Source organism: Danio rerio, chromosome 3 (genome assembly GCF_049306965.1).
Source record: "Danio rerio strain Tuebingen ecotype United States chromosome 3, GRCz12tu, whole genome shotgun sequence".
NCBI lineage: Eukaryota > Metazoa > Chordata > Actinopteri > Cypriniformes > Danionidae > Danio > Danio rerio.
In genome coordinates, this window is record NC_133178.1 from 62,480,001 (window position 1) to 62,493,014 (window position 13,014).

Below are 13,014 nucleotides of genomic sequence, written 5' to 3' on the forward strand. Positions count from 1 at the left end.
GTCGGACCTTACTGTCCTAATTAATTCATAAAAAGCAAGGCATGATCACATTTTATTTAGGTAAAGTAATCATAATCTAGAGGCTTTTGTCATATAAGCCACTTCTGATACCAAATGATCAACTAGAAGTCCGGTTATCATTTGTTGTTTCTAAAACTTAAATAGGCAACAAGACTTTTGTCAGGTAGTATATATACTAGGGATGTAACCATATTGTAAATACCGTCATACCGCAATAGTAATTTTTTTCAATATTACCGTAGGCGCATGACTCAATAAAACTATATTTCTGAGAAAAGTTTGCTTTGGCGAATGAAGTGAACGGGAGGTAGCGGGAACTACAATTCCCATCAGCCTAGGCGTGGCCATCATCCTTTGCTTTGCTTTGATCCAGTATTGTGAAATGGAGTGTGTTGCTAGTAGCGGGGAAGGAAAAGAGCTGGAAATGATGGAACCTAAAGCAGTTTTAAATTGGACGTGTGAAAGCATTTCAGTTTCTTTCTAAAAAGATACGAAAAAGGAGAAAAGGTGACAGACAAAGACAAAAACAGTATGCTGGCACTGCCAGACTGTGGTGAAATATAAGTTGGGGAATACGACTAAAAACATTCATGGGGACTGCAGAACACAGCACACTTGTTAGATTGATGCAGACATTGACTTGCACCGCAAAGAGACCTCTATCTCACTCATGGCTTGTCCTCTCAAGTGGTGGAAAGACAATGAACAACGTTACTCAATGCTGCCAACCTTGGCTAAATCATATCTCTCTGTCCCAGAAACCTCAGTCCCAAATAAGAGGGTTTTTTTCTGTTGCAGGTAGGGCTGTGCGATTTTTCATATTTTTTTCGATTAATTCGAATTTACGTTTTAAGACGATTTATTTTGAAAGAAATCGAGAAAGCGCGATTTTTAAAAATATATATATTTAATACATTATAATGGCACCAATGCGCATGGGTTCACATTCTGTATGAAGCAGGAAGCACACCAGAAGCACCTCTCGGCGATGCGCCGCACAGCAACACGCCATGGATTTTAGAATTCTAAACAGGTTTCTAGACACACACCGGCGCCGCCCAGCCACGATTCATGAAGCAGTTCATATTTCATATATGAAAACCAGACAGATCAGCCAGCATAATAGAGAGTGGAGTAAAGCGCATCAAATGATCAGTATTTAAAAGGGGGGAAAAAGAAAAATAGATTAAATATATAATTTTATATTAGACACATCTGGTGCTTGTATTTGCTCCTACTATATGTCCACAACTTCACACATTGGGTTAAATTAGGCTTTACAGTTTCCATGTTCAGTCCTTTTTCTTCCACTGTATCTTTTTAAGAAAAAGGCAGCAGCTTTACAACCTGTCATTCAATCAGAAGACAAAGCCAAAGCCGAGCTGACAGCCAATCTTTCCTAGGCTCAGCAAAACTTGCAAAAATGCCTCTGTATTCCTGCAACTGCAATATTTACACAAATATTTATTATTAAAATCTTTAGCAACGCTATTTAACTCGTAAATTTGTTTTACATTTATTTACACCTTGACCGATTTTTGTATGACATGGCCATTAAAAATACAATGTTCCTTAACCAGATGGGTTTTCAAGTTACTTTTAAAGAGAATGTTACTTCAGTCATGTTGTTGTAATGTTTTGAGAAGACTTGTAACACTATTAAAAAAAAAAAACGAAATTGTGAATCGGTCAAACTTTATAAAAAACCTAGATTTTTTTTTTTGCTAAATCGCCCAGCCCTAGTTGCAGGGGACATGCCCAGAGATCCCAGCTTTTACCAAATTATAGTTATATAATAATTTTCCTTAAAAAACCCATCTCTATCTAAGTGAGTGAGTGATTAAATGTTGAATGTGATGAGTTTTCAACAATACTAAATTGGAACTTTATTTGTTTTATATGGTTTAATAGTTTTTTGTTATTAAATTGAAAAATTGAAGTTCCTGTTTCGAAACTTACAGATAGATGGCTATTTGTATGTCATTGATATGTTTAGTGCTAAGGTAAATAAACACTTTTGGCACTTTTTTCGAGTCTTTTCATTAGTTTTGTTTTTCCTGTAAGTTATTCAATAAATCTCGTACCGTGCCATTCATACCGAGGTATTATCGTACCGTGAAATTCTGATACCGTTACATCCCTAGTATATACTGTATATGTGTGATCTCTATGTGTGTGTTTACTTGTAAATAAATAGTTTAATGACAGTCTTCATATCAGTTTACCTCGGGGCATAAATGATGTGGTCATAATCATAATTTCCAATCTTCATCTTTCACAGATTAGTTCATAAATGACTGAAATGTCTACCAGAACACATATCACATCACTCCAAATGAACACTATAAATACACGTGTGACGAATCATTAAGCAGACGGCCAAATTACAGCTTTCCAAACGCATTTGTGTGTCCATCAATGCGCCCGACAGAAATAGACTAGGTCAGCTCTGCGTGCAGCGTGAGTGCTTCTGGTGTCACGGCTCCAACCCGTTTCTATTTTCGCTCCATCCATTCAACTATTATATATATTTTTTCTTCATTGTGCTCTAAACAGCACCTCTCCTCTTTTCATGTAGCGTCTTATTCTTTTTTTTAACAGCGTGATAAGCTGGCATTTACCGCCGCAGGACGTGCTGTTGTTTTTTTACACTCCTCTGAGGCCGGAACCTTTCGTCCACTGCCTTGGCCCCATTCATCTCTTTAACCCGCTCTTTTGTGTGCGTCTAAGAGCCCAGACCAGCCAAAGTGGTTTATGCAATAAAAGTGCAAAGGCAGACGTTTAATGCTGACACGGCCGGATCAGTGCACTTCTCTTAAGGCCGCTGTGTTTAATTGCAGCGTTGCTTTCTGCTGAAAGATGCTATTATCCTGCTAATGGCCACTAAGATTGAGCAGAGGCTGCACTCAGGCTTCTATTAGTGCTGTCTGTTTTTATCTGGCTAAAAGCCTTTCAGAGTGTCAGCGCTCTGGTCAGTCTGTGCAGGTCACTTCAAACAGGCCAGAAGGTTTGAGAAGCTCATCGTTCACTGTGGACTTTTGCTGTGTTTGCTGTTGTCAACAGAGCCCTTTGATCTGCGCTTATGATTAGTGGTGATGGCTGATTTCCATGAAGCTCGATTATATCAGTAATTTCAGTGTTTATCATGTTACAAATGTAAATTAAGTGCTGTAACTTAAAACTGTGGAAAGTATTGATAGCGCTTCACTTTTTCCACATTTGTTTTTGTTACAGCCTTATTCCAAAATGAATTAAATTCATTTATTTCCTCAAAATTCTTAACACAATACCCCATAATGACTATGTGAAAAAAGAGTTTTTGAGATTGTTGCAAATTTATTTAAAAAAAAATAAATAAAAAATGAAGAATCACATGCGCATCAGTATTTAGAGCCTTTGCTGTGAAGCTCTAAATTGAGCTCAGGTACATTCTGTTTCCACTGATCATTCCAGAGATGTTTCAGCAGCTTAATTGGAGTCACCTGTGGTAAATTCAGCTGATTGGACATGATTTGAAAAGGCGTACACCTGTCTATATAAGGTCCCAGGGTTGACGGTGCATGTCAAAGCACAAACCAAGCCAAAGGAATTGTCTGTAGACCTCCGAGACAGCAGCTGCTTCTCAAATGGCACACTATGCACTCATACTAGGGATGGGAAGATTAACCGATATGTATCGATACGCGGTCATGCGCGTGCACGATGCGAGTGCATCGGTTGAGCAGCAGAGGATGAATGAAATTTTGGAAGCAAATCGAGATGCATCGGTTTTTGCGAGATGCGTCGATTTTTCCGAGATACAGCTTATATTTTTAATATAGAATGTATTTTTTATTTATTAAAAAGTGTTGTCAACCTGTTTTTGGCGCATAATTTAATCGACCTACATAAAGTAAGCCTTAGCAACGGATTTGCGGATGTGCACACACTACAACTCAGTGTATCAGGTGTGCGGATGAAGCTAGTGGAGCGCCCTCAGAAAGCGCGAGAAGCAAAACAAACATTTTATTCCCCACTGAGTTTTAAATCTAAAGTATGGCAAGCAACATTATGGATTTAAGGATGGACGACATGACAGGACAGATGCAATTTGCAAAATGTGCCGCGGATCTGTAAAATACGCGGGCAGTACGACTAATCTGAAATCTAACTTGAAGCGGCGCCACGGTGTTGTTGTGAAAGCATCTTCCAGTGTTCCTGCATCCCCGGCTTTCACACTGCTTCAACCAGCTCCAAAAGTGGTGAGAAAAGCATTGCATGTTTTTTTTTCCATGCGCAACAGTTCTGCTCGCTCTACGCTAATAACGAATGCTATTGCATTGTTCATCTGCAAAGATATTCAGCCTAATGTCACGGAGAACGAAGGTTTTAAACACCTCCTCCTGTTAATTTTTATTTAATTATAATAATAATAATATTAATAATAATAATGATAAAAATAATGGGTGTCACGGTGGCACAGTGGGTAGTTTGACCACCTCACAGCAAGAAGATTGCTGGTTTGTTATATTTTTATTAGCCTGTTGTTTACAGTGACAGTGATGTTTCAAAGCAGCATAACACTGCTAGTTCACGACCTTAAGTTTTGAATAATCAGTGGCAAAATATATCTTTGTAAAACTTGTTTTCATAGTTGAAAAGTTAAATCACAATTCTTGTTGTGCAATGCTAAATTTATTTATGTTGAAAGAGTGCAAATATATACATATTTTTTTAATATATATTGCACTTATACATTCTGTTTATCTTGAAAATACTTAAATAATATGTGCTATATGTTCTAAAATGGCCCTCTACTGTAAACTGACACTCTGGCTCTGAGAGAAGAGCCAGTTTGTAAAAAAAAAGTCTTGGTTTTGCTTGGTTTATAAATAATCAAACTCATTCAATGGCACAGCATCCTCTTTCACATCATCTCATAAACTTGATCTAATTAGTTAGTGCTGAAATATCGCATCGTATCGTGATATGGGTGTGAATCGTATCGTGTTGCGTCGCAATATGTCACAAATGTATCGCTAATATATCGGATCGTATTCTTTGTATCGAGATGCGTATCGGATCGGCATTATAGCTCATACACTCATACACTATGTACTTATGCACTTACACACTCAACAGCATAGTACATGTATTACTCATGTAATACACAAGTAATACATGAGTAATACTCAACTATTTAGTCAACTATTTAGCATCCTTTTTTCCTTTCTAATTTGCAATTACCTCTCTGGTTCTACCACTTACTGTATTACAAACAAAAAAAACTAAATAAATAAAAATACTAATGTTTTGCTGCTTACACTTAACATACCTGAAACTTGCTTACAGCACTTATTCATTGTTGCTCTTATAGTTGTGTAAATTGCTTCCTCGTCCTCATTTGTAAGTCGCTTTGGATAAAAGCGTCTGCTAAATGACTAAATGTAAATGTATGTAGTGTCGTCCCAAATGGCACACTAATGTTTTTTTTTACTAAACGGAAATTCAAACCGTTTCCCTGATGACGTTTGACAGTTGCCAAATCTGTGAAATAAATGACCAAACTATCAAATAATAGCTGCCATGAGCATTACCGCATTTACCATCGGGAGGCGCTATAATCACTCTTGTGGGAGAATTTTGCTTTCACCATACAAAATAAATTTAACCGGCTGAATGTCTACTGCTCTGAAAGTTCCAATGAGCACAGTGGTCTCCATCATCCATAAGTGGAAGATTTTTGGAACCACCAGGACTCTTCCTAGAGCTGGCCGGCCATCTAAGCTGAGTGATCGGTGGAGAATGGCCTTAGTCAGAGAGGTGATCAATAACCCGATGGTCATTCTGTCTGGGCTCCAGCGTTTTTCTGTGGAGAGAGGAAAACCTTACAGAAGGACAACCATCTGTGCAGCAATCCACCAATCAGGCCTGTATTGTAGAGTGGCCAGACGGAAGACACTCCCCACCTGGAATTTGCCAAAAGGCATCTGAAGGACTCTCAGACCATAAGAAACTAAATCTCTGCTCTGATGAGACTCAAATTGAACTCTTTGGAGTGAATACCTGGCATTACATTTGGGGAAAAGCAGGCACCGCTCATCACCAGGTTAATAGCATCCCTACAGTGAAGCATGGTGGTGGCAGCATCATGCTGTGGGGATGTTTTATGTTTCAGGATAGAGGGAAAGATGAACACAGCAATGTACAGAGACATCCTGAATGAAAACCTGCTTCAGAGTGCTCTTGACCGGAGATTGGGGCAACAGTTCATCTTTCAGCAGGACAATGACCCAAAGCACACTTCCAAAATATCAGTGGAGTGGCTTCACAACAACTCAGTGAATGTTCTTGAGTGGCCCAGCTAGAGCCCAGACCTAAATTCTATTGAACATCTCTGGAGAGATCTGAAAATGGCTGTACATTGTCCCTTCTCATCCAACCTGATAGAGCTTGAGAGGTACTGAACAGAGGAATGGGCAAAAATTCTCAAAAACCAGTGTGCCAACCTTGTGGCATCATATTCAAAAAGACTTGAGGCTGTAATCGCTTCCAAAGGTGCATCAACAAAGCATTGAGCAAAGGCTGTGAACACTGATGCACATGTGATTTTCAGGTATTTTATTTTGAATAAATTTGCAACAATTTCAAAAACTCTTTTTTCACATTGTCATTATGGGGTATTGTGTTTAGGATGTTGATGAAATAAATTAATTTAATCCATTCTGGAATAAGGCTGTAACAACAACAAATGTGGAAAAAGTGAAACGCTATGAATACTTTCTGGATGCACTGTAACCAGCTTCTTATGGTAAAATATTATTGATTGTATTTTTTATAAACCCACTTTATAGAACCAGAAACCATTTGATTTACCTGTTCCCGTTGTACATGTCATGAGAGGAGAAAATTAGCATAGACAGCCCTGAGTGAGAAGCAGCCATCCACTATTAGTTTTCACAACATACAATCAGAAGATTGTCAGCGACTAAGAGGATTATAAATGGGGAGTTTTGAGATGCACAAATGATAACGTTAGTCCTGTTTTGAATCTGCTGCTATGCTGACACACAGGCACTTATAGCTCCGCCTTCTTTCGAAAAGAGTACAATCTCATTTGAATTTAAAGCGACAGTCACCAAAACAGCACAATTAAGATCAAAGCCTAAAAGGGGCAAATTCAGAGTTATAAAACTTTATTTGTGTGGTATTTTGAGCTGAAACGACACACACACACACTCTAGGGACATCAAAGACTTATTTTACTATTTGTAAACAGGCAAAATAGATCCTCTTTAAATCTTATAGTTCAAGTATATATAAAGACAGATGTGCAGTGTTTGCTATATTTTAACGCTTATGGCTAGTTTCTTAGCAACCAACAGCCAATCACATGCCTCATATTCAAGTTCTGTGGACAGCCTCAGAATATAAACAATCATTTAAGGGTATCAAATGTCAAATAGTGGTGGAGGATGCAGTGAGGAAGACACTGCTCCAGTTGTGCTGTTATACACCAGCTCAAAAATCCATTCAGTATGATGCTTATCTGCAAAATATGAATACGCTAGAGATATTTATGTAAAGCGGTCACGCACTGCTTTGTCCAGTCGATAACTCTGACTCTGAAAAATGCAAATAATGTTAACTCAAGGTCTCTCGGGTCTTACTACTGGAGTTGGTGGCCGTGAATGTGTATTTGTTAAAGTAGAGCATGCTTACATGTTTGAATAACCATTTGAGGTGTATATTCTGTTATATTAGCATCCATTTAACTGAAAATCCAGGATCAAGGCAAGCTGATTATCTTGTGTGCTGAATTTTTATATGGTTGTCAACAAAAGGGATGCTGCGGCTTTATTCTGTTCATACCAAAAATATATTTTGGCTTTTTATAAGATTAGTTCTGGAATAAACCTGCTGTGTTGCATGAATCCTGTGCTAAAGCACTTAAGTGAATTTCCGTGAGCGCTTGAAGGCTGCTTTACCACCGTACAGTGTCTCATGAGGATCTAGGATTGTTTATAAAACTCATTGATATCAAGAAGATGTATTGTTTACCCAGGCATTAGCATATCCTGGGATTACATATCTGCCGAACACATAAATGTAATGTTAAAGGAAAGGATTAACTTGTTCAGTTGTAAACCAAGTTGTCAGATTTGTCCTCAACACTACACATCCAGCTGCAGATTCACCTTCATTGGGAGAAGACGAATATGCTTGACGCTGGAAACTCATAACATCTTATCTAATTAGCATATAGTGTTTTGTCTTAATGTTTGTCTCTGTGGGTTTTAGTGAAAACGGGTTTAGGTGTCCTACATTTTTAGGTCTCATGTTGGACCTGGGTCCATTCGGCTCAGACCGTGTGCATTGGTTGAGATTATATGATATAGAAAAATATCTAGTAAAATATTATTCACTGCTATCATGGCAAAGATAAAATAAATTACTTATTAGAAATGAGTTATTAAAACTATCATGTTAAGGAATGTGTTGAAGAAATCTTCTCTCTGGTAAACAGAAATTGGGGAAAAAATAAACAGGGGAGCTATTAACTCGGGGGGGCTAATAAATCCGGCTACATTTGTAACTCTTAATATTTACTACTAAAGGTTAAATCAGTGACCGCTTATTAGAGCTGCACAATTAATCGTTAAAAGATCGCGATCTCGATTCGACCCCCTAGACCAGTGGTTCTCAATGTGGGGGTCGGGACCCCCCGAGGGGTCGCGGGGCAATGAAAGAGGGTCGCCTGGTGATTTCCAAAAATCTATTTATTTTTATTAAACCATAAGAATTAACATATTTTATCCATAACTATACTGAAAATAAAAATAGTCGTTTATAGTTACTATATACTATATAGTTACTATAGTAGCTTATAGTTACTAGTTCTATTGGATTGCGACCCCTGGGGTAATTACATTATATTAAAGGCAGATGCATTTTGATTTTATAGCATCAGGTTATACTTTCTGGCACATTTAAAGCACTGACACAAATTTAATTGGTGTGTCTGCGTCATTGCATGCAAGGTTTCTGTATTTATAACCACCTCAGAGGATATTGGGGGTCGCGAGTCACTGGCATTGTTATTTTGGGGGTCGCGGGCTGAAAAGTTTGGGAACCCCTGCCCTAGACGATCTTAATCCAGCATTTCTACGATTCTGTCAAGCATATTTTCAAGTTCAGGAGAGAAGAAAAGGCGGATGCACGAGTTTCACACACATTGATCAGCGACATTGACGCCTCCAAATGATGTTGAAAGGGTCACATACTGTATTTATAAGGTATAAGTCACCTAAAAATGTCATTTTTGTCTTCATATAATGATGTTTTCGTGGCCGGGAAATCACACATGACGTGCTGACCGTGAGCTGATATCACAGAGAGGGCTCGCGTCTTTAGTGAACAGAACCTCCATATGTTGCAAGTAACAGGTAATACAGTTCATAATATTAATATTAAATAATAATATTAAGTAATAGTAAGTAAATAATATTCAGTTTGTTGCACAGAGTGATCGTTTGGGAGCCGTGCGAAGAATGAACAAGCACTTAGAAGTCAGAATGAAACCGAAAGTGTGCACTTCATTTAAATGATCATATCGCATTTTAGAGTTATGATTACGGCAAGCATTTGATATGTTTTTTCTTTTATAGCGAACCCACAGTTGTGCATGAAAATAAATGTTTACAATGTCAATATAACAACTCTAGCCTATATATTGTTGAATATAATTTGATAATGGCAAATGTCTGATTTTACCAGTGAATAATTTTGTCTAATATGACAGATTGCAAGCATATATCTCAAACATAATAATTCAACATCAGAATTATTATAAGTAGAATAGAATTATTTATAAAAACCAGTAGACCTACATATAATAAAACATGTTTGTTTGGTAACACTTTACAATAAGGTTCATTAGTTAATGCATTTACTAACATGATCTAATCATGAACAACACTTGTACAGCATTTATTAATCATAATTGAACATTTACTAATGCATAATTAACATCCAAACTCATGCTTGTTAACATTAGTTAATGCACTAAGTTAACATGAACTCACAATGATTTTCATTAACTAATGGTTACTAACATAAACAAATACTGTGGTAAATGTATTGTTCATTGTTTGTTCATGTTAGTAAATGCATTAAGTAACATTAACTAATGAACCTTATTATAAAGTGTGACCGTTTGTTTTTACTATAACTTTATTTTACATATACAGAATCGTGAGAAAATCGTAATCTTTATTTTAAGCATTAAGCAATTCTCATTTTAGCTAGAATCGTGCAGCTCTACTGCTAATGTAATAAGACTAGAAATAATCTGTACAGGGTTATACAGGGACTGGGCAAACTCCATCGTGGAGGGCTGATCTCCTGCAGAGTTTAGCTCCAACCCTAATCAAGCTTTCAAGTGATCTTGAAGACACTGATTAGCATATTCAGGTGTGCTTGATTAGTATTGGAGCGAAACTCTGCAGGACACCAACCCTCCAGGACCAAGTTTGCTCATCCCTTTGGTTAATCCATATAGTGGTCAATGTTGACAGTTAATAGTGTAATCTGTAAACACCCCCTGTGTTTTTGGGTGCTCCCTCTTGGTATAAAATGGTAAAAACTATTGAACAGCTTTTCCTAAATGTCCAATTCTGTGTATGTTACTAGCACTTTTCCTACATACAGACTTTACTGAAAAATTAACAGCCCTATGTGAAAATTTCGATTAATTCGTTCTGGCAATGAGCAGTGGTAACATCACTGGTCATTTGCCAGAATCCTGCGCTGTGTGAACGCAGAAGGAAAATTGCCTGGAATGAATGAAATCTGCTTATGTGAAATATCCACTCCAGCCAATCAGAACATTCAGCGCTGTTTATGAAAATAAACGCCTTTGAATGATTCTCCAGACACATTTAGCTGCTGCCTGTTAGTCTGATAACATTTCTATGTTCCTGCTTAGTTTCAATTGTGGAAAAATATATTAATAAAATGCTATTGATTAACTGTTGTGAGATTACCTGCACACTCTGCATTTAGTTGCATGGTGTGCGTGTACATAAAGCGATCCTGTAAGTCAGATTTGAGTAGCCTACAACACCAGTAGACTTTCGTTTTAAAAACGCAAAAGCTGCAGCACACACTCTAATGTACATCTCGACCATAGATCTCGATATGCGAAAGTGTTTCTTCATATGATTAATATTTGTAATGTTGTCTAATGTGTAAGCAAAACTGTTTTTAGCTGCGGTTAATAAAAATAATTATTCATTTTATTTGTAAATAGCGCCTTTCTGGACACCCAAGGTCGCCTTACAACAAGCATCAACAGTCATAACAGAACAAATCAAAACAATTTATAAAATGTTGCCAAACAAGATTTGAAATGCATGTAAGGAGTTGCAATTACAAACACATCGTGAGTATAAAATGATAAAAGATAGTCAAAAGAAACCCGGCTTAAAAAGATGGCTCTTGACACGAGATTTAAAAGTGTGAAGACTATCACTGCTCTTTAGATCAGGGAGAAGCGAGTTCCATAGTCACGAAGCCGCGGAGCTAAAAGATCTGGAATCGATGTGGAGCAAGAGCTTTGAAAGCGAGTAGTAGTATTTTAAAATCAATCTGAAGCTTTATCGGAAGCTAGTGTAGCTGATAAAGAAGTGGTGTGACATGCTCGTGAGATGAAGTTCTAGAGATGACACGAGCTGCATGGTTCTGAACCAGTTGGAGTTTATCGAGAAGTTTAGAAGGAAGCCCAGATAGAAGTGCATTACAGAGGTTAGCGCCTCTGACTTCGGATGGTGGCGATTACTTTTATTTATTTATTTTTTCCCTATAGTTATTTGGTCTGTCTCTTGGTCAAAAGCAGCTACATGAACGCTAAAACTTTGGTAACACACTATTTTGATGGTCCACTTGAGTATTAGTAGACTCTCTGCTTAATATCTGTTGACATTGCTCCTTCAACAGACATTTCACTGACTATAAGAAACTTTGCAAGTACATGTCTACTTACACTAAGCCTAACTTTAACCCTAACCTAATAGTCTACTTATGATTCAATGAGAATCAGTTGGCATGTAGATGCAATGTAACTTAAATTCAACAAATGGACCATCAAAATAAAGTGATCAAAATTTTAAATAAAAATGAAACCCTTAACCACATGACTCCCTTTTAGTTTCCCAACTAATTTCGAGAGGAGCATGTGATATGATCGACTATAACTGATCCTTATCGCTAATCATTAGCTAGCCTATCAGATCATTCTAAAACTACTACAAATATCCTGCCTAAACTTCATTTAATATCTTCGTTTTTGGAACCCCCCGCCCCTCATCCTTCCCTTCTCCCTCCTCCTCTTTCCATGATCAGACAACATGCTGGCTCAGTGGCTAGCCTCGCAGCAAGAGGGTCACAGTTCCAAGTTCTAATCGAGCCAGTCAGCACTCTCTGCACGAAGTTTGTATGTTCTCCCCGTGTTTGTGTGGGTTTTCCTCGGGTCCTCCAGTTTAACAGTCTAAAAACATGCACATAAATAAAGCGTAATAACAGACACAAGTACTTAACACATTCACATTGAATCAATCAGCACCACCATAATAACCAAAGTACAAACTGGGGCACTCAGTTGATCTCGTATCCCTCCTAATGCTCATTGACCAGGCGGGAACCTTGGGGCCATCTATCTCGAGCTCAGGGTTTTCTCCCGGGACAGCAACCTGCTATCATAGATGAGCATTATCTAAGTGTGAACTCTTGAAATGTTTACAAATCAAAGCACGACCATTTAGAGTTTATTTCAGGTTAATGATGTCAGAATTCATTGGTATTTTGGATTGGATCTGTGAACGGTCCTTGAAATGTCCTTGCCTGTGTGAGCAATGCTTTCTTTAATTTACCTGGTAATTTTTTAGACATTTATAGGTATCACTTTGTAAAAGGGGCTACTGTTTGGCCAATAGTATAACCCCTGTTATTACTGCT

General features: G+C 37.7%; 1 protein-coding gene across 3 annotated transcripts in view; it reads left to right on the forward strand.

Annotated features, from left to right (window-relative positions):
- The window catches only part of mosmoa (modulator of smoothened a), a 65,853-nt gene that overhangs the window by 48,664 nt on the left and 4,175 nt on the right, over positions 1–13,014 (forward strand). The window lies entirely within an intron of this gene.